This window comes from Ictidomys tridecemlineatus, chromosome Y (genome assembly GCF_052094955.1).
Source record: "Ictidomys tridecemlineatus isolate mIctTri1 chromosome Y, mIctTri1.hap1, whole genome shotgun sequence".
In the NCBI taxonomy this organism is placed as follows: domain Eukaryota; kingdom Metazoa; phylum Chordata; class Mammalia; order Rodentia; family Sciuridae; genus Ictidomys; species Ictidomys tridecemlineatus.
In genome coordinates, this window is record NC_135494.1 from 12,879,402 (window position 1) to 12,900,636 (window position 21,235).

Consider the following 21,235-nt stretch of genomic DNA (forward strand, 5'->3'; position numbering starts at 1 on the left):
AGGGACATGAGATGGGAGGGAAAGGGAGAGAAAGGGGAAATTGCATGGAAATGGAAGGAGACTCTCATGGTTATACAAAATTACATATAAGAGATTGTGAGGGGAATGGAAAAAAATAAGGAGAAATAAATTACAGTAGATGGGTAGAGAGAGAAGATGTGAGGGGAGACGAGGGGGGATAGTAGAGAATAGGAAAGGTAGCAGAATACAATAGTTACTAATATGGCATTATATAAAAATGTGGATGTGTAACCTTTGTGATTCTGCAATCTGTATTTGAGGTAAAAATGGGAGTTCATAACCTACTTGAATCTAATGTATGAAATATGATCTGTCAAGAAGCTTTGTAATGTTTTGAGCAACCAATAAAAAAAAGAAAGAAAATAAAATAAAAATAAAGAGATTTTTAAAAAATGTCTGGGGATGTTGATGAGTGTAATGGCAACTTTGGTTTAAATCTCAAGAACCACAAAACAGAGCAGTTATTTATTTTCAGAAAGTTACATAAATATGTTAAAAAATTATAAATTTGGCAACATTAAGAAATAAACTTTTTTTTGTTAAGTGGTACAAAGATGAGCTGGAGTTCTGCATCAGTGGCAGATCACTCACCTGGTACATGTGAGGCCCTTGGTTCCATCCTCAGCACCACATAAAAAAAAATAAATAACATAAGGGTATTTTGTCCAGCCACATTTAAATAAATAATAAAATAATTTTAAGAAAAAGTATAAAGAAAAGTGGGAGAACTCATGAGTTCACATAAAAGTTAAGAATATTTAATAAAAAAGAAAATGACACTTATGGTAGGAGAAATGTTCAAAAATTAAAACCTCTTAACAACTTAACAAATTATAAAAATGCAAACTAACATCTGATGCCAAAAAATTACACAGTATTGATGAGGGCAAGAAACAAATTCTCTTTAATTAGAGAAAATATAAATTGCTATTTTTTTGTGTGTAAAGTGTTTATTTAATATACATGATACTCCTCAAACAGTAGCAAAGCCTATATAAAATATTGTGTTTCTGATCCTGATAATATGTAGTTATATGATAGCATAAGGCTACAAATATGTTCGTCCATGCTGCTGAAACCAGAAAAATAGGTGCAAAGATGAAGTACACTCAAAATGAAATAAATACTATAGTTTGAAAAAACTGCTTTCTTGGGATCAGACACATTTTTAGTTTCATTGAAGTAGCTCCTATTTTCTCCACAGAAATTTTTAACTAGGCTTCTCCAGCAAACATAGACTTGGCTGATTTTTGGACTGTCACCAAAAGAGTCTCTACAAAAGAGTTCAATGTAGATACATTTTCAATTTCAATGTTGCCCTGTTTTAATTGGCCAATGGCTGGGACAAAATCAGCACTCCAGGTACTGTACACCCACTTACTAGTTTCTCACAAACATGTATCCAGGAGAGTAGTTTGTAAAAAAAAGAAAACCATGTAAACAAGGCCTCTTGGCATGGATCTGGGGCTTCACACAGCTGTTTACATTTCTAAGATAAGATAAGTTACCAATTGGGCTCCCCAAAAATAGCAGGCAGGAGGAGGAATGAAAGGGGAGAAGAATCTCTCCCATTCTCAGGTGCAATCCTTAAAGGGTTAACTTGCTGAGAAACATGAAAGAAAAAAAAAAGAAAAGCTACTTTTATGTGAACTTCTCCAGACTGTGAGCTTCTGAGCACTCCACTTATATGCTGGGAATAGAACTTTGAAGCTACCCAAACTTGGGGTTAAGGGGTTTGATTGATTATACCAAAAGCTATGCCCTCTGAACCTGGCTGCAGCCAAAGAAAACTGTTTCCTTTTATCTTCCATGACTTGTATCATTTGTCCCCACAACATAATTTTATTCAGTTTAATTGACAGAACAAAATATTGCATAAGCATTATATACAGGTTATATCTGTGTAACACATTATATAGAGAGAGGCTTTCAAAGAAAATATGTGCAATTTATCACAAAACAAAAATTTACAGAGGACATAAAATGCTCCATTGTATATACCATGTGTGTAAATAAAACTCATAATTACAAAGAAAACGATTTCTCTCAGTTTAATGTATAATATTTTCCCTTTAAAATTTTAGTATGCATGAACTGTTCTTTTAAAATTTATGTAGAAAAAAATATGTAAAATAGCCAAAAACCTTCTATTTTTAAGTCCAAATAAAGTTGCTATTGTTTTGTGACATTAATGTGTACTATGAAACTGTATGGCAATAATACAAATAAATCATAAATTATCCAAATTTGAATCCACAAAAATGTCATTTTTTGGCATTGTTAAGAGCAATAGGAAGGCCTAAATGAAAACTATCAATATGAAAAATGATATTAGACATGAATAGTAAAATTATCCAATATGAAGTTAGAATTTGGGACTAGTAGCACAATTTACAAGTAGAGTGTGTGTGTGAATGTGCAAGGTACTTGGTTCCAAACTTAGAAACACAATTAATAAAAGGCATATGTTAATGGGGGATGATGTTAAAAATTAGGCAGAATATTAAAATTCTAGAGTTTTCCTCCATCTAAAAATATAATTAATAAAAAGCTACTCATGTTCTGAGTGTCTCTTTCACAAAGTTATTAATGAATAGAGAGAATGAAATACATTCAGCAATTTAGAAAATATTCACCTTCAATCAGAATGAAAATCTGGGGTACACTGAGTATTAGCCCAGTCTTGAGCAAATTACCACATATGAGAACAAATACCCAATGGCCAATATCACCCACAGTAAACAGAAGTGTGGAAATAGTGATACAGAAGTGTGGAAATAGTGATACAGAAGTGTCTAAGCCACAGAATGTTTGGTGATTTCTAGAGGCAATGAAAGCCTCTGCAGTGTTTTATCAGCTGGGATCAAGGCCAAATATCAAAGCTGTTGTTTATCTCAAGAAAACATTTGCCAACATATTTTCCCAATTGCTGTTGCTGTCAGATGATATTCTCCCTAGATTTTATTGTGGATATAATAGGAGGAAATACAATGAATCCCCTGGTACCCTGAGTAAAATAATAGCAGTTCATGAGCCCAGCCCCAACCCTGCTAACTCCAGTAATAAAGCCAGAACTACCAATTGCTCATAGGAGGAGTTTGCTTGTATACTAAATTTCTAAACTTAAACATCTTTTGTTCAAGTTACTATGTCCTGAACTTCTAAGCTCTGGAAGCAAAAGAGACTGAGAATGTGCAAATCAACATAGATTGAAAACCAATAAAATACATTGCATTTCTCTCACCTTTATGGACTATGATAACCAATATTAGTAATCAGAAACCACAAATCTGTTTATTCAAATAAATCTAAACAGAACACTCCTACACTGGCTACTTCACATAAACTTGCCTCAGAAATTTAATGTATGAATTCAATCAATTTTCTGTGCCCTCTGCAAGGCTCTTAAAATGTCTCTAGGTAAAATCTGAGAGCCAGGTGTTGTGGCAGAGGCCTGTAATCCCAGAGGTTTATAATTGTGATTTGAAAGACACTCTCAGCATCTTAGCAAGCCTCTAAGTAAGTTACTTAGTTAGTTAGACATTGTCTCAAAATAAAACACAAAAAGGACTGGGGATGTGGCTTTGTGGTTTGCACTCCTGGGTTTATCTCCCAGTATAAAACCAACTAAGGTAAACAATTTCTGAAAGATTACAATTATGCCAGTGTACATATACATGTAAAAATATTAGTGAAAATTAATAAATATATTTTTTGAAAAAAGTGTTAAGGTTCTTCAAAAGCTCAAGATAAAAATGACATATAATTAACTAATAATAATTTTGGGTAGCAAAGCAAGGCTGCATATGCCTATACTCCAATGGCTCAGGAGTATAACAAGGGAGAATCTCAAGCTTAAGACCAGTCTCAGCAATTTGGCAAGGTTGTAACCAAATGAGTGAGATGCTGTCTCAAAAAAAGGGAAACAGGTTAGTGTATAGCACAGTGACAAAGTGCCCATGGGTTAATCTATAGTGACTCAAATAATAATGATAATAATAATAATAATAATAATAATAATAATAATAAAAATCTTGCTAAAAAAATGCCATATAATCCAGTAATAATATTTCTGGGCATACATCTAAATGAATTGGAAAACTTTTCTCAAAGAAATAACAGCAATTCCATTTTTATTGTAGCTTTATTCACAGTATCTAATAAAAAAAATAAAATAAAATGCCAGCCAGGCATGGTGGGAAATGCCTCTAATCCCAGGGGCTTGGGAGTTTGAGGCAGATGATGGAGAGTTCAAAGCAGCTTCAGCAATGGTAAGGCACTAAGCAACTCTTTCCAAAGAAAATGTAAAATAGGGCTGGAGATGAAGTTAAGTGGTGGAGTGCCTCTGAGTTTAATTCCTGGTATGCACCCTCCAAAAAAAACATCCTTTTAGATAAAAGGAACATCAAAAGATTCCTTCCAGCTTCACAGCACCAAACTACTCCCCTTAGATGCTACACACTTATAGTTCAAACTGATCTCTAGAAGACAAGACTCAGATAATGATATTTTCTAAATAGGCTAAGAGACATTGATATCTGTGGACACCTTATGTCACTGTTCTAAACTAAGGACTTGGCAAATATGGGAGGTTGGAATGAGAACACAACATAGAGTTAAGTTCTTTAAAGGGGAATCTTAACTCATACACTGTGATATCTGAAACCACAGTTGGAGATAAAATTAGATTATTTGCTTCACTGAATTCTTGGTTATTAATTCAATCCAAACAGATATTGAAAAAGTATTAAGGCTACTGGTTAATGTCTATGTAAAACAGGTTATTAAAAATGTATCAGGTTAGGACTGGGGTTTCAGCTCAGTAACAGAGTGCTTGCCTAGCATGTTGAGTCACTGGGTTTGATCCTCAGATCCACATATCAATAAGTAAAATAAAAGTTCATTGATAACTAACTTTTTTTTAAATGTACCATGTTTCTCACATGGCTTTTGATGTTCAGATTCACTATGTACTCTAGCCCTTGTGATTAAACTTCCTTATAGTTTAAATCAAGTCCAGTCCCATCTTTATTTTCCTTTACACTAGGACAAAGATGTTTGCTGGAAATGTTTGGAATGCTTCTACAGGTCATTTTAATAAAGTGGTCTTACATATATGGAGGGATGAACATCAATTAAGATCCCATTACATTTTTTAAAAGTCTTTAATTGGGACTGTGAGGATGGCCTTAGCCCTGAGCTTAAAAAACTCCATTTTAAAAACTCCAGTTTGAAACATGCAGTCACACCAGGCACACCCAAAGATTCCTCCAGTATTGCCTAAAAAAAAAAAAAAAGTTACTTCCCCTTAACCTGATAAAGAGAGTGAAATATCTGGCAAGCTATACTTGCCTGAGAAGAGAGAAAGACAAGAAAATCAGAGTGGAGACCACAAGACCAGAAGTTTCTGACTCCAGGATAAATGATGTCATGGAGAAATCTTATGATATCTAATAAGAATTGAAAGAGAGGTTAAAAGCCCCCAAATTTAGTGTAAATAATAGAGCTAATGAGCAGGGATTTAGCCAGCAGAAACTAGGATGCACTCAAGTTGAGAGACTGATGAGGACCTGACATACCATCACTTGTCATTGCTCTGCTGATCCTCTGCATGATTTTCTCATCTCTCAAACTCTACCACTTCATCTGAATTTTGGTGAAAGCCACAACTTCTCCAAACTTCTCTCCTCAACATGCTGTCTACTCCAAGCCAGGAGAAGCCTGCCTTGGTTCTGGATCTGGTCACCATGGTCTGAGTGAGTGTACATCTGCTGGACTAAAAGCCTAAGGCTTAATAATTTTGTTCTGAAATTTAAACTTAGTACACAGAGAGAATGTCTGTCACTAGCCTATCATGATTAAGTGACTTTTGCAGTGTTTAGAATTAATCTAGAATTCTTAGCAGTAAATTAATCAACTTTTTTTTTTTGCTGTGAATGGATTATGTCTACTGCAGGGCCAAGCATTCAGGATTGTTATTTTCTTGATTAAGAACCTATAGAGTATAAATGCATTGAGCAATTTGAGTGAATAAAGCATTGAAAGGGGCAAAAGAATTTGGACATTTTTTATTTCTCTCCTTGACTGCATATGTTGCAATTTTGCCCCTGGCAACTGGGACACATTGACTATATTATTTTATTAAAAAAAATGTAGTAATTTTTAATATCATCTAATTTTTCCCTGCTTTTTTCTTATGTGAAAGTCTCACAAGGATAAAGCAAAATCTTTTAAAATTGCCATCCAGTTCTTGGAGAAAAAAAAATACAAATAAAGCATCCCTTTAAAACAAAACATGGGAAAAAATAATTATGTTGAAACTGAAGTTTTGAGATGAAACTAAATTTCCCATTTAACCAATTTTCTCTGGGATCTTGCCTCACAAGTTTTGCAGAATAAAATCTATGGACACTCCATGAAAGTAATAGTAAAAAGAATAGGATTTATTTTAGCAAGAAGAAATACAACTCCCAAAATGTGAGAGAGGGCATGATAGCAGAAGAACCCATTTTTTCTGTGTCAGGTTGGAAGTTTAAATATGGTTTTTGGCAGAGCATTGGTTAAAATCTATTTAAAATGAGTATTGAAAAAGACATTCTTATTACCAAATAGGCTGAAGTTTGTCCTTTTGGTATCCCATCCTCCTTCCAGTGACTTCCAATTGGGTTCACCCCAAGGACAAAGAATTTGGTTGAAGGTATTCCCACAAGTGAATCTGAAGAGTTTTTTCAATTTGAATAGGCCTTAATGGTGCTCATTAACATATCTATCCATTAACTTTCAGGTGTGGTTAAATAAGATGTTCATTATACAGCTGCCTTGTCATTTTACTATCTATTTTATTTTATTTCTTTTCAATCAAGTTGAGCAAAAAACCTGTTTTGAGAATGTAAAAAGAGCTGGAAATTTGGGATTTAATCTCAGACCTATAAATAGCTTAACTATCAAAAAGCCATTCAGGATTTGAGTTACTTTTTAGTCTACATTTTAAAAGCTCAAGAGGCATGAGGATGTTGAGTTCAAAAGCAGCGTGAGCAAGTTAGTGAGGTTCTATGAAACTCAGTAAGACCTTGTCTCTACATAAATATATAGAAAAAGGTTGAGAATGTGGGTCAGTAGATAAACACCCCTGGGAATAATTCCTGGTCTAAAATAAACAAACATATATACAACAACAATAAACACTTAGGAGGAACAAGAACAGGGGTCCCTAAAAAAGCCACAGCTTCTCTCACACAGGAACAAAACTAATGAAGTTTGGGTCTTCTTCTGATGATTATCCCAGTCTTCACCACATATTCTGGGTACATGCTGAGATAATGGCACAGAGATGCCCACATAGGAATTCAGCAAGGCCCTGAAAATACCATACAATTATGGAACAAAAGACTTGAGGTCTCAAATACTGATCTAAGCTCCACTATACTAGTCAGAGAAAACTAAAGGCTAAGCTGCCAAGGAGAGACCTTCTACCCACCAGACTCTGAAGACAATTATGAGGAGTTTCCAGCCACCATTGCCAATCCCACTGGCTTCAAACAGCCTCCCTACCCAGTTTCAAAATAAGAACACACACTTACCATTTCCTGGATTTCAGGATGCTTAGTGTTCCCCTTATATTTTTTTTCAGCTCCAGTGTAGCATGGAAACCTGGAAGCATAGAAATGGATTCAATGAATGGCAGACTCCAAAAACAAAAGGAATAGAACACTGTGGAAGTCTGCCCCCTCATCACTGGCTGTGTCTTGATTGGACAGCTCTCACCCAAGAGACAGATTGGAAAGGGCTTCAGGAACTTCCTCCAAAATTGAGGCTGGTAGTGACACCACTGGTAACTAATGACAAGTCTTACTTTTCCACATGTTGAAGTTTAAACATTAGAGAAGCATGTTCAGGGAAGCATACAAAGCAGGGTTTATTTAGAAAAGAGTAACATAGACTTCTCCCACAAGGGAGAAGTGGGACATAGCTGGAATCAGGGTATCCCAAGAAGCAAGGTGTTCTACCCTTTTTATATGTCCTAGGCTTCCTTTGTTCTCTTGCCTTTGCCCCCTTATCTTTCTCCTTCCTGAGGACATGTCTAGGCCCAAAAATTCTTGGTGGAATGGCCTAAAGTTGGGAAATAGGTAGGTTTAATGGGGGAGGGCAGGATGGAGTACAAGGACACATTAACAATCTTATAGCTCTCTGTAGGGAGGGGAAATTCCTGGGACACCTTGGCAACAGGTTGGAGCAGGGGCAGTTTCCTGATAATATCCCTCAGGGGATAGTCTCCAACTTTCCAGATTCACTCAAAATTGGCTTCCTAGATTCAACCTGATTAGATTTACGAATCTATACTGTCTGTTTGTTTAATTAAGTAGGCCTACTGTTTGAGTGATAGTAAATTTCATCCATATCAGAATCAAATAAGGACACAAAGACAGGTTTTTGTCTACTCTGTTTTTGTTGATTAAACACTGGGGATCTACCACATGCAGGGGTGCATGCCTGTAATCCAAGCAACTGGAGAGGCTGAGGCAGGAGGACAGTGAGTTCAAAGCGAGCCTCAGCAATGGCAAGGCACTAAGAACCTCACTGAGATGATGTGTGAGTGTGGTCTCAGTGGTCATGTGCCCCTGAGTTCAATTGTCAGTCTGAAAAAAAAAAATACTGGAGATCAGATCCATGGGTATTATTCACTACAAAGTCCCAGGACCACAGATGAAGAGATTGAAAAATTAATAGAAACATAGATAGAGTCCTGGGGAAGGGTCTCAAATTCTCCTCTGATGGCTTTTCAAGTAACTGATATTACAATATTACAGGCATGCTCCACAGCCTTGGAATCTTTTTATTTTATTTTTATTTTATTTTATTTTATTTTATTTTATTTTATTTTATTTATTTATTTATTTATTTATTTATTTATTTATTTTGCTGTGAATATCATTAAATGCCTCAGGATAAAATTATTTCATGGCAGAGTTTCCTCCCAATATTTAGATCTAGCCCAGACAGAAGTGCATTTATATAAAAATTAAGTATCACAAGTACTTTAAAATTTTATCTAATATTTCTGTTCTCTGGCCTTATGAGAAAAGAGCTTGAGACTTCAACTCATAAGTAATTCCCTGAGGCAGCATTGTCCCTACTCCTCTACAAAAAATGGGGCAAAAATAAAATTTAAAGTTTTTAGTTTAATAAAATAAACAAGAGGTGAACAGTGCCAGGTCTCTAGATCTCTCAGTATTTCAGAACCTAGAGTATAAGGAATTAAAAAATAAATTATTTGCAATTTTGCCTTGAGCATAATAATAGAATTATGATGTCTGTTTTTTCTTTGGTATGGGGTACTATGAGAATATTAGCACAAATCTCAGGCATTATGTCTATAGAGATTTTTTTCTATAATTCAATACAGCCCATCAACAGAGTCAACTTCAAATTTAAATAAAGAAAATTTTAATTATTATTTCCAGTGTCCAGCCAGAGCAGGAATTCAGGGGTCCTGAAGTATGAATAGCATTGGGTACTGAAGGATATGTGGCCTTAGCAAAAGAAGAGGAGACAGGATGACAGGCTGAAAGTTACAAGCAGCCTTCAGAACGATCTGAGGCCCATAGAGGGGACTTTATTTTTATACCTTTTTTACAGGTATTTATTCATGTAGTTAAAATAGCATCAAAGCCCAAAACTTCTTTCATTTACATAATTTTCAAGAGCTGCAATCTTTTCTGACATATATTAACTTCATAAGATATTGAACACATTGTTTAAAATATGTTCCTGTAACCTTTGCCAATCATGATTAAGCTTTTACATTTTCACTTCAATAACTAAGTACTAGACTATGCAACTTGACTACCTGTATCATGACCTATTATTAACTTTTAACTTTAAAGCATACCTATGGGTATTGGTAAGCTTTTTTGCTTCTAAAGTCCTAATAATACAAACTTAAAAGAGTGAAAGCCTATTACTTAAAATCCTACTACTCTGAACTGACTTTAAAATATATCTATATAAAATTTTACATTATTCTGTTTTTCCAAAGTAATTTTCTTTTTTCACATGACCTATTTAACTGCTTTTTGAAAGAGTTTCTTTGGTCCTTCATCAAATTTTGAATTCTTATCTCCTTATAATTTTTAATTAAAGAGCAGGCTCTGCACTTCAACTCATTTGCTATTACTATTAACTATGTGTTTCCTATTTTCATCATGAATTCCTGTGTAGGGCAAAGAAGGCTTTGTTAGTAAAAGGAATGTATGTTGGATAGGTTGTGGCTTTAGAATGAGGGGCTTAGTGTAAATTGTTAAGCTTTTCTCAGGAACCTTAATTTGCAATCTTTTCCCTGTGAATATCTTAAGAAATAACACTATTGTTTGTATTGTCAGAGATACTAAAATACATCTCAGGACATATCTTATTCGTATCCTTAATCTCATTCTGGGAATTTTCCTGCAATCTCAGGCAACATGTACTTTTATTATTGACTGTTGTATGCCCTATTATCTGTCTCATGAGTATCATAAACAAAATACTAAACATTACCCATTGTGGTGCAGCCCTGCCACAGAATCCCCCACACTGTGACCCTGTCAGACAGGAGGTGCAGAAACATCTTCACCACACTGTCTATAAGATACCAGGTATTTTCCACATAGAAACTAGCTGGTATCTTGTGATTGAATTGTGGCATCCAGTCAATAGTGAGTGGATTATTTATCTGTCATTGGATAACAAGTCATTCTAAAATGTATTCACTCACTGGACCCCTGAGCCAAATCTCAATCCCTATTTTGTATTTTAATTTGAGAAAGATTCTCACTGAGTTGCTTAACACCTCACCTTTGCTGAAGCTAAAATTGAACTCATTATCCTCCTGCTTCAGCCTTCCAAGATACTGGGATTATAGGAGTGCACAATTGCACTCAGCTCTGTTCACATATTTAATGCCAGAATACTCTCTTTGCGTTATCAACTGTTTCTTTTTTTCTATTGTACATTTCAAGTAAATGCAGTATTCTCCAAGAACTGGATGTCAGATTAAAGATTTTCATTTCTCTTTGTGAGGATTTCAGATGAGAGAAAAGCAGACAAGTGTAACTTGGCAATTTTAAAACTAAGAACAATTTGTCTCTGCTCTTTGTCTTCCCAGGTACACCTTATCACAATATCTGATTTGAAATTCCTCCTTTAAGAATTTCTGGTGTGATGTGTCCTCATTCTAACCTCCTATATTGTCCTATTTGTGGGTTTCATAACTGCTTAACAAAAGGTTTGAACAGCCACCATGTCTAAATTCTTTTGGAATGCCTAGTGAATATCATTCCCTGCATCTTTTTTTTCTAGAGAGCAATATAAACTATTAAGTGAAGACACTCCAGGGAGTCTCTGATAACCCTTCAGCTGGCAAGGATCTTTTAGTGATACAGGGCTGGGACACTCAGAAACACTGAGATAGAATGAAGACCACCACCTTCAAATGCAGACTTTTTTTTTCAATCAAGATATAAGTTTCTAAACTTATCAGAGTGGCAGGCAATGAGTTTATTAGAAGTGATGTGAAGGAGGAACAGGGTGACACTCTAACAGAAGAAAGTGTGTTCTCTCTAAAAAGATAATAGCATGGCTCTCTTGAACTTAAGTTTCTTTGAAGATTTAAAGAAAGTTCGAAAAGAATCTTGACCAGGTACACTTCTTGACTTTGAACTGACAGTAGGATAACGTAAAACTCTCAAGTATCCTCTGCCGTGACAACTTTAGGTTAATTAGGCTCATGTTCACCATTTCTAATTGAATTCTTAAGCACTAATTCCAGGAAACCCTTTTGAAATTAAAAATTTTATTTACATTCCAGTCCTCAGAGGGTCATGTTCTTCTCCTGTAGATCCTCAGCACCACATAAAAATAAGTAAATAAATTAAAGGTATTGTGTCCATCTAAAAAAAAAATAACACCGGAAAGCTGGGCACACAGGTGCCTATAATCCCAGCTGCACAGGAGACAGAGACAGTAGAATGATAAGTTCAAGGCAAACTTCAGCAACTGAGACCCTGCCCCAAAATAAAAAGGACTGGGGATTTAGTTCAGTGGCAGAGCATCCCTGAGTTCCATCCCTACCACTGCAAAAAGCAAAAGAAAGTAACAAAAAAAATAACACTTAGGATTTGCTCTCAGAAATTATTTCACAGATTTGAAAAAAGTAAGGTACCCCAAACATTAGTTTCTGCTAGTTCCTCTTTTTTTTAATCTTTATTTATTTTTTTTATGTTGTGCTAAGGATCAAACCTCATGCCTCATATGTGAGGGAAACACTCTACCAATGAGCTACAGCACACTTCTCTGTGCCTCAATATTTTTATGTCTCAGGGAGGAAATAATTTAAATCACAATCTTCAAAAAAGCATATTTTATGTATAAAAATTTTTAAATATGGTAAAAGAAATAATTAAATCACATGCAGAGAGTAAACGAGAAAAAGAAGTAATGAAGAAAGAGCAAAAAGATCAATAAATAAACAACAGAAAAAAGTAGAGAAAAATAAACTAATTAAATGCTAGTTCTTGGGCTGAGGTATAACTCAGTAGTACGGTGTGTACTTACCATGTGTAAGGCCCTGGCTTGACCCCAAGCGCACACACACACACACACACACAAAATAAATAATAAATAAATAAATAAATAAATAAAACACTGGTTCTTTGAGAAGACAGAAAAAAAGTGGAAACCTCCAGTTGGGCTAATGAGGGATAAAAGAGAGAATATACATATTACTAATATCAGGAAAGAAAAGATGATATCACCATAGTTTGTAGAGATATAAAAAGGACATATGCCAATAAATCCATCAACCTAAATAAAAACAACAAATTTCTAGAAAGATACCACCAAACTTGCCTACAATGAAAACCTGAATTGAGTAGTCACAGGTTTATATTTAAGAGAATTTGTATTTTTTTTTAAAAAAAGGAGAGAATTAAACAACAGCAGATGGGGGAGAGAGGGAAAATGAGAGGGAAGGGGAGGGGGGATAGTAAGGGATATGAAAGTTAGCAGAATACAACAGTCATTAATATGGTATTATGTAAAAATGTGGATGTGTAACTGATGTGATTCTGTAACTTGTATTTGGGGTAAAAAATGGGAGTTCATAACCCACTTGAATCGAATGTATGGAAGATGATATGTCATGAGCTTTGTAATGTTTTGAACAACCAATAAAAGAAAAAAGTACAAAAAAAAAGAATTTGTAGCTTGAAAATCTTCTGTTAAAATTTTTTTCAGATCCAGATAGCTTCACTGAAAAATTCCAACAAACATGTAGGGGAAAAAAAGAATTATACCAATTCTATAAGAAAACTTAAAAGGAGGAAATACTTCCTAACTTATTCTGAGGCCAGCATTAACCTGCTATCAAAGCCAGAAAATGACATTACAAGAGGTTGTGATACCTCTCATGAACACAGGTGCAAAATTCTATACAAAAATTGTGGGGACAGTGGGGGGTTGTAAAAAGGAATAGAAACCAGGGCTTCACACATGCTAAGATAATGCTCTAATGTGGCTAGGCTAATGCCACATCATCAATTTTTTTTATTTTGATACAGGGTCTCACTTAGTTACCCATCGTAGCCTTGAACTTGTGAACCTCCTGCCTCAGAGTAGCTGGGGTTATAAGTGTATGCTACCACATCCAGTTCCCAAGCAAAATTTAAATGAATTAAATACAATAATATATAAAATGAATAATACCTCATGACTAAATGAGATTCATGCTAATATTTCAAAGCTGGTTTGCCATTCAAAACATATTACACATCATTATATTAGCAAACAAATAATAACAATCCAATACCCATTCTTAGTTCAAAAACAACAATAAAAACCTTAGGAATACAACAGTCTCTTTCTGATAAAAAGAATCCACAAAATAAACCTATATTTAACAGCACACATAATTTAAAAAAGATTGAATGTTTTTCTTTTAACATAGAAAACAAGATAAGGATTACCACTCCCATCATCTCTATCCAACAATATACCAGAGATTTTGCTTACTTTAATAAGGCAAGAAAAAAAACTGACATTCAAGTGAGAAAGGAAGAATTCAAGCTATATTTTTAAATGATGAGATTATCTATATAGGAAAATCCAATGAAATATACTCCCAAAAAAACTACTGCTAGAAGGTGAGTTTGGCAAAGCTGCATGATACAAGAGCTAGATACGGAACTGAATTGTTCTGTTGGTAATGAAAAATTTTATATTGAATTTTTTAAACATACTATAATAATACCAAAAATGTCAAATATTTAAGACAAATTTGAAAGGGATATGCAAGACTTCTACTTTTAAAAGATTGCTGAGAGAAATTAAAGAAAATCTACACAAATGGGAAGAAATAACATGTTCATTTGTTGGAAGACTCAATGATGTTAAGAAGTCAATCCTCTCCAAGTTGATTTATAGATCCAGTATCTGAGAATCTCAGCAGGCTGTTTTGTATAAACAGGTAAGCTGATTATAAACTTCCAATGCATATGCAAAGGACCCAGAACAGTCCAAAGAACTTTGCAAAAAAAAAAAAAAATCATAAGACAAACACTATTACAAAGGTAAAGTAATTCAGACAATGTGGTACTGATATAAAGATAAACAAGTAGATCATGGTACAAAATAGAGGCCAAAATAGATTCATGTACACAGAAAACTTATTTTGGCAATGGTACAAAGGCAATACAGCAAAGAGACAATGTTCATTTTTAATAAATGTTGCTGGAAAACTAAAAACCCATATACAATAACTGATGAATTTTTACCCCTGCCTTGTAACACATACAGAAATTAACTCAAAATGGGTCATATTCCTAAGTGTAAAACCTAAATCAATACACCTCCTCAAGAAAACAGGAGCTAACTTCTGTGACTTGGGGTTAGGCAAAGAGTTCTTAGATATGATACCAAAAGTGCATTAAAGAACAATTAGTAAATTGAATTTTATCAAAATTAAGAACATCTGTTTTTTGAAAAACACTGCTAGGGAAATGTAAAAAATGTCAGCCTGGGACAAAATATCATAAATCTGATAAAAAATTTGTATCCAGAATATAAAAAGAACTTTTAAAACTTAATAAATAAGAAAACCAAATACCCCAATAAATAATAGCATAAAAGATTTGATACTTTACCAAAGAATGGAGAATAAGCACGTGAAAATATGCTGAACATCATCATCAGCCAATAGGAAAATACAAATAAATATCACAATGAGGGGCTGGGGTTGTGACTCAGTGGCACAGCACTTGCCTTGCACATACCGGGCACTCGGTTCAATCTTCAGGACTGCATAAAAATAAATTTAAAAAATTAGGTATTGTGTACATCTGCAACTAAAAAAAATATTTTAAAAATCACAATGAGGTAATACTATGTATCTATTAGAGGAATAAAATTTAAAAAGACTACCACAGTAAGTATTTAAGATGGAGACTTGGGGCAACTGATTCTTCATTCACTGCTGGTAGGAATGTAAAAGGAAACAACAACTTGAAAACAGTTTTGCAGTTTTAAAAATTAAAAATACCCTACCACATGGTCTACTTATATCATTTCTGGGTATTTTCCAAAGAGAAAAGCGAGCATAAATCCACACAAAGAGCTATAATACAGTTGTTCAGATATATTTAGTTCTAAGAGCCAAAAGCTGGAAACACCCAAATTGCTGTCAATGTTGAACAGATACATCCATACAATGGAATACTTTGAGCACTCAAAAGAATAAACAACTGGTATAATCAGAAACAGAGATAAATCTCAAAATAATTACACTGAGTGAAAGAGCCAAAAAATAAAAAAAAGAGTACATGTGATATAAATTCATTTACATAAAACACTAGAATAAGTAAACTAACTGATAGTGACAGCAGATCAGTAGATTGGTGGTTGTCTGGAGAAAGGGACAGAGGACTATGAGGAGAGAAAAACATAGAAATTTGGGGTAGTGATGGATCTTTTCATTCTCCTCATTGTTATGATGGTTTCTTGGGTGTGAATATGTGTCAAAAATGATTAAATCATACACTTTAAACATTAAGTTTATTGGATGTCAATTATACCTCAATAAAACTGTCTTTTAAAAAAGCTACCTGAATTATATAATATCAATTTTACATTGTCCCTTTTCCATTAGCATACCGAAAATTTTCACTGTAGCAAACTTACTCATGTAACTGCTTCAAATACACCTTTTCCTTTGACATTTTCTCTATATAAACACGACTGTAAAAAGTAAATTACTGGATTATGGATGTAGCTCAAGTGGTAACGTGCTCACCTAGCATGAGTGTGGTGCTGACTTTGATCCTCAGGACCACATAAAAATGAAATAAAAATGTTGTATTCACCAAAACCTAAAAAACAAATATTAACAAATTCTCATTCATATTCTCTCTCTCTCTCTCTCTCTCTCTCTCTCTCTCTCTCTCTCTCTCTCTCTCTCTCAAAATAAACCTAAATTACTATTGGATAGAAAGTTAACAAATTGATCTCCCTGGACTGCACAGTTGTCTGTTTACTGGCTTCAAATGAACTCTGAATGTTTAGCTAAACTATCAGTACTGAAGGCTCAGTCACTGAATACTGAAAACACTGTGTTTGAAAGCAGCCCTAAAGCAATTCATTAATTCAAATAAATGTTTACTGCACATGTGCTCTCTGTATGTTATGGTTAAAAGGGCTGGAGTTATTGCAGAATGGACAGTACCAAATTACAAAGTTATTCCATGTCTCTTTTGGAATAATTTGTAAGGTTTAGCAATACTTAAATCACATAATGAAAGAATAGCAATGGAAGCAGACCACAGACAGTGAAGAAGAGTGACTCTTCTAATTAAAGGTTAAAATAATAAATTTCAATAACATGACTTAAGTACTGTTTACTAACAGCTTAGAATTCCAAAATGATAAGTATCTCTCATATCTTAAGTGAACTCAGAACAAAGATTAAAAATTACTTTCAAACACAGCAAGTATGGAGTCTGCCAGCTCTAAGTAGTCATTCTGGCTTAGAAATATAAAAGGATACGAAAAGACAGACATCAAAATTATTATTTTTTTAAATATCAATAACAAATAGAAAGTTTTAAGTAAATTCTCTAACAGTTGGTATCAAAAATAATATTCTGTAACAGCATATTCTTCATTACTGAACTCAGCTAACTGGACCAAGAATGGAAATTACTATACTTTATAGAAGATACAAGCTTGGGCTGGGGATGTGGCTCAAGCGGTAGTGCGCTCGCCTGGCATGCGTGCTGCCCGGGTTCGATCCTCAGCACCACATACCAACAAAGATGTTGTGTCCGCCAAGAACTAAAAAATAAATATTAAAAAATTCTCTCTCTCTCTCTCTTTAAAGAAAAAAAAAAGAAGAAGATACAAGCTTAATTATTCACCAAAATACAACCATCCATAGCTCTGCCATAATATACAAGACCTTTTACAACACAGCAAGGTCAGCCATTTGAAAACCTTACACTATCTTTTTCCCTTGCAATGATAATACCGTTTAAGGTTGTTTATCTAAAAGAACCCAACATCTCCTCCATTTGTGTACAATGAATTGAAGCATTTTATTCTGTCATGTATAACTGATTACAACTAATGAATAATTTAAAAAAAGAACCCAGGAACTCATGCCAGGTACCCAAAAATCTATAAAAATAGTTAGTGGTAACTGTGGATGGTATGTGCTTCAGATTCACTTAAAAATTTACTCTTCTTCTAAATTTGTTCAGATTCTTCAAAACTGTCATGTTTTGTGTTCTCAAAGGTATAATTTTGCTAAACAATGAGCTGTTAATGAATTTTGACTGACATGATTTCTCTACACGTCTTTCAAACACATCATACCCAAATTTATATCTACATTAAACACTACTAATCCTGAGTGTTCAGTAACCATGGAATCTAGACAATGAGTTCTGCAAGCAAAATACCCAAGTATTCTTATCTTCACTGAGAAGCAATATGCTAAACAAAAGATGAAGAAGACAACCATAGTATTCAGTTATTGATTTTTTTGGAGTTTTACAAATGAAAATGGTTTGCTTTAGGTAAATTGGTGAAAAAAAAGCAAAGACATTTAACCACTTATAATTAAAATTATGAAACATTACATCTGATCTCTGATACTGATTGTAATTAATATTGTGAAATAACAATACAGCTTGAGTTCCATTGAAGCTAAGAGCCTCTTGACACCTCTGGTGGTTCCTCTTGACACCTCCACTGTCAATTACTGCCCTCCTGTAGCATTTAAATTTGAACAAAACCACTGTATCTTACAGTAATTTAAAAAGCTGAGATGCTATAACTTAATTTGAATTCTTAGAAATGTCTATTACAACTTGCTAAAAGACACTGCTGCATCTGAAAGATTTTTGGCAAAAAAAATTAAGTAAATTTTTTTAAAAGGCTCACATATACTGCAGGGAATAGGAAGATTTGAGACAATAAACATAATTGTTAAAAACACATTGGTGGGCTGGGGTTGTGGCTCAGCATTAGAGCACTCACCTAGCACATGAGAGGCCCTGGGGTCAATCCTCAGTACCTTATAAAAATAAATAAAGATATTGTGTCTAACTACAACTAAAAAAATAAATAAATATTTTAAAAATTGGTCTTTAATATTCCAGGGTTCTACATGCATGGATTTGACCAACTGAAGATAAAAAATATTTGGGAAAGAACATGCTTTTGTTCTGAACATGTACAGACTTTTTGGAGTTTCATTATTCCCTAAGTAATACAACATCACAAATATTTACACCATATTTATACTATATTAGATATTGTAAACAATCTAGAGATGATAGAGAGTACATGAAACAATGGGTATAATTTACATGCAAATATTACATCATTTTATATAAGAGAGTTTAACATCTGCAGATTTTGGTGTCCAAGGAGGGTTCTGAAGCCAATTTCCCACACACACCAAGGGACAAACAAATATGCAACTGACTATGATATTGTGTTATATGATAGGGTGGTAGGACAAAAATATTTAGCCTCTAAGTTAATATAACTATATTTTGGCCTTAATTTTTTAAAAGAAACAAACAGCCACTCCCAAGTAGGAGGGTAATATTACTAATTTACATAAACACAATTATGTTTTTATGAAATTTAATAATAAAAATTATGGCATACCTAAGCTAAAGATAATTTGGCTTTACTGAATATGGAGTGAAGACTAAATTAGAAGCACAGTCATCTCAAAATTAAAGAGTAAAAATATCAAAGTTGAATTCCATTCTAGACTGGTATTCCAATAACTATTAAGAGATAGGAATCAGGAGTCAGATTTCAAGATGCCAAAATATGAAATTTGTAATCATTTTATTTTTGAATAAGAAATGGAACTACATTAACTTCTGCTACTCAGAATACACAATCTTCACATCAACTGAATTCTTACGTTTAAGGTAAACTTTCAGTCCTTTCCATTCACAAATAAGACCTGATTTATTAAGTTCCCTGATTTGTGTCTTTAGAGTAGATCACAGCACATTTTCTTAGTACAATATATATTGTTCCAAGTGTTTTATAAACATCTTTTGTGAGAGTTTACAGGAGTGATCTGAAATCACTTCCAAGATTTCATCCTGTAACTCAGTTATTCTTAAAAAAAAAAAAAATAGAGTTTCTCTGCCTTATCACTTTCATTTCCCTATTTATCACAAGTCTGATTCTAATCTGCCCCTCACACACACACATAAAATCACTGGCAGGATTATAAACAGATAATTACCCGCATTAAATTCTAGGCAGGGCAAAAAGGCACAATTTTGTAACTTAGACATGAAAATTACAGGTCCACACCACAACTAAACTTTCATAAAAGTCTTTTAGCTAATAAGAATAAATCTCAATACTTATCAATCACTTAGCTCTACATGGGGCTCCTAAATCTATATTTCTTGATCAAATGATCTATCCTGTGCCTGCTATGCATAGCCTCCTATATGCATTCATTCACAGATGTGCAAAGTACAGTAATGCTAGGCTCTGGAAGTCATAGCAAAGAAAATAACCAGTCCCTAGAGAGGCTTCTATTAGTGAATAGAGTCAAGTGAATAGTCACAGGAACATAACATCTGGACAGTCACATCCCAAACTAAGCTGGTCTAAAAGTGAACTTGGTTTACTTCATGCATTCTAGTCTACTCACTTGTGAACCTTGATCTTGCTCAGAAATGCTATCATGACAGGCTACTCATTCCACAAACTTCTGAGGCATTCTCAACCTTCTGCTTCAAATCTTAATAACTGCCCAAGCCAGATTGAATTAAAAAAAAAAAAAAAACCAGATGGCTCTGCTCCACAATGCTTCCCAAATTCTGGGAATGCTAGTGATGATAGCAGGGAGTTCCCAGCAAAGCTTCTGCATTAGCAGGAGGCAATAAAACCAAGCCTACAAGTAATCTTGGGGGCTGCGGTTGTGGCTCAGTGATAGAGAACATGTCTAGCATATGTAAGCCACCAGGTTTGATTCTCAGAACCACATAAAAATAAACAAAATTAAGTTCATCAACAACTAAAAAATATATATATACATTAAAAAAAAAGAGTGCTCTTGGGATTTTAAAAAAGCACAGCTGGGAGGAGACCCTCTTTCCTCCCTCTTGTTGGAGAGCCTGAAGATGACCCCTGCTCTGTCACTTTTAACCCCAAGGGCCTAAAATCTTGCAAGCTTCTGTGGCATTTCATTCCTTTGAAACCTTCTTCAGAAATCTTTCTTCTTTAGTAATCCTCCTTTTAACTTATGATGGTTGATTGCAGCCAAGCATCCAGATTTGCATGTTCAAAAAATTTCCAGTATGTGTATTCACCTCAACCATCAGTATACTAGCTCAGGTCTTAATTGGCACTTATCTGGACTAGTCCAACAGCCCCACAATTCTCTTATTTCTAGTCTTCACAACCACCATCTGTGATACAATAACAGGAAAAAACATGTTTCCCACAAACACCCAAACTCATCAATAGCTCTGAATTATGAAAGAAAGATCTAAAATCTTTAACAGGACTCACCCCACTCTCTATACACAATCTTCTCTCCAGCCAAATAGCTGTTCCTTCTTGACTCACATTTTAGCTCTGACTACCCAGAACTGCTTGGCTTTGGGCTGGATCTCAGAAATCCACAACCACCACACTG

General features: G+C 34.3%; 1 long non-coding RNA gene across 1 annotated transcript in view; it reads right to left on the bottom strand.

Annotated features, from left to right (window-relative positions):
* Window positions 1-21,235, bottom strand: part of LOC144372032 (uncharacterized) — a 67,211-nt gene that overhangs the window by 33,393 nt on the left and 12,583 nt on the right. Inside the window, exon 2 of the long non-coding RNA XR_013432072.1 lies at window positions 7,602-7,671. This is a non-coding gene — a long non-coding RNA (uncharacterized LOC144372032). The remainder of the gene's footprint in view (window positions 1-7,601; window positions 7,672-21,235) is intronic.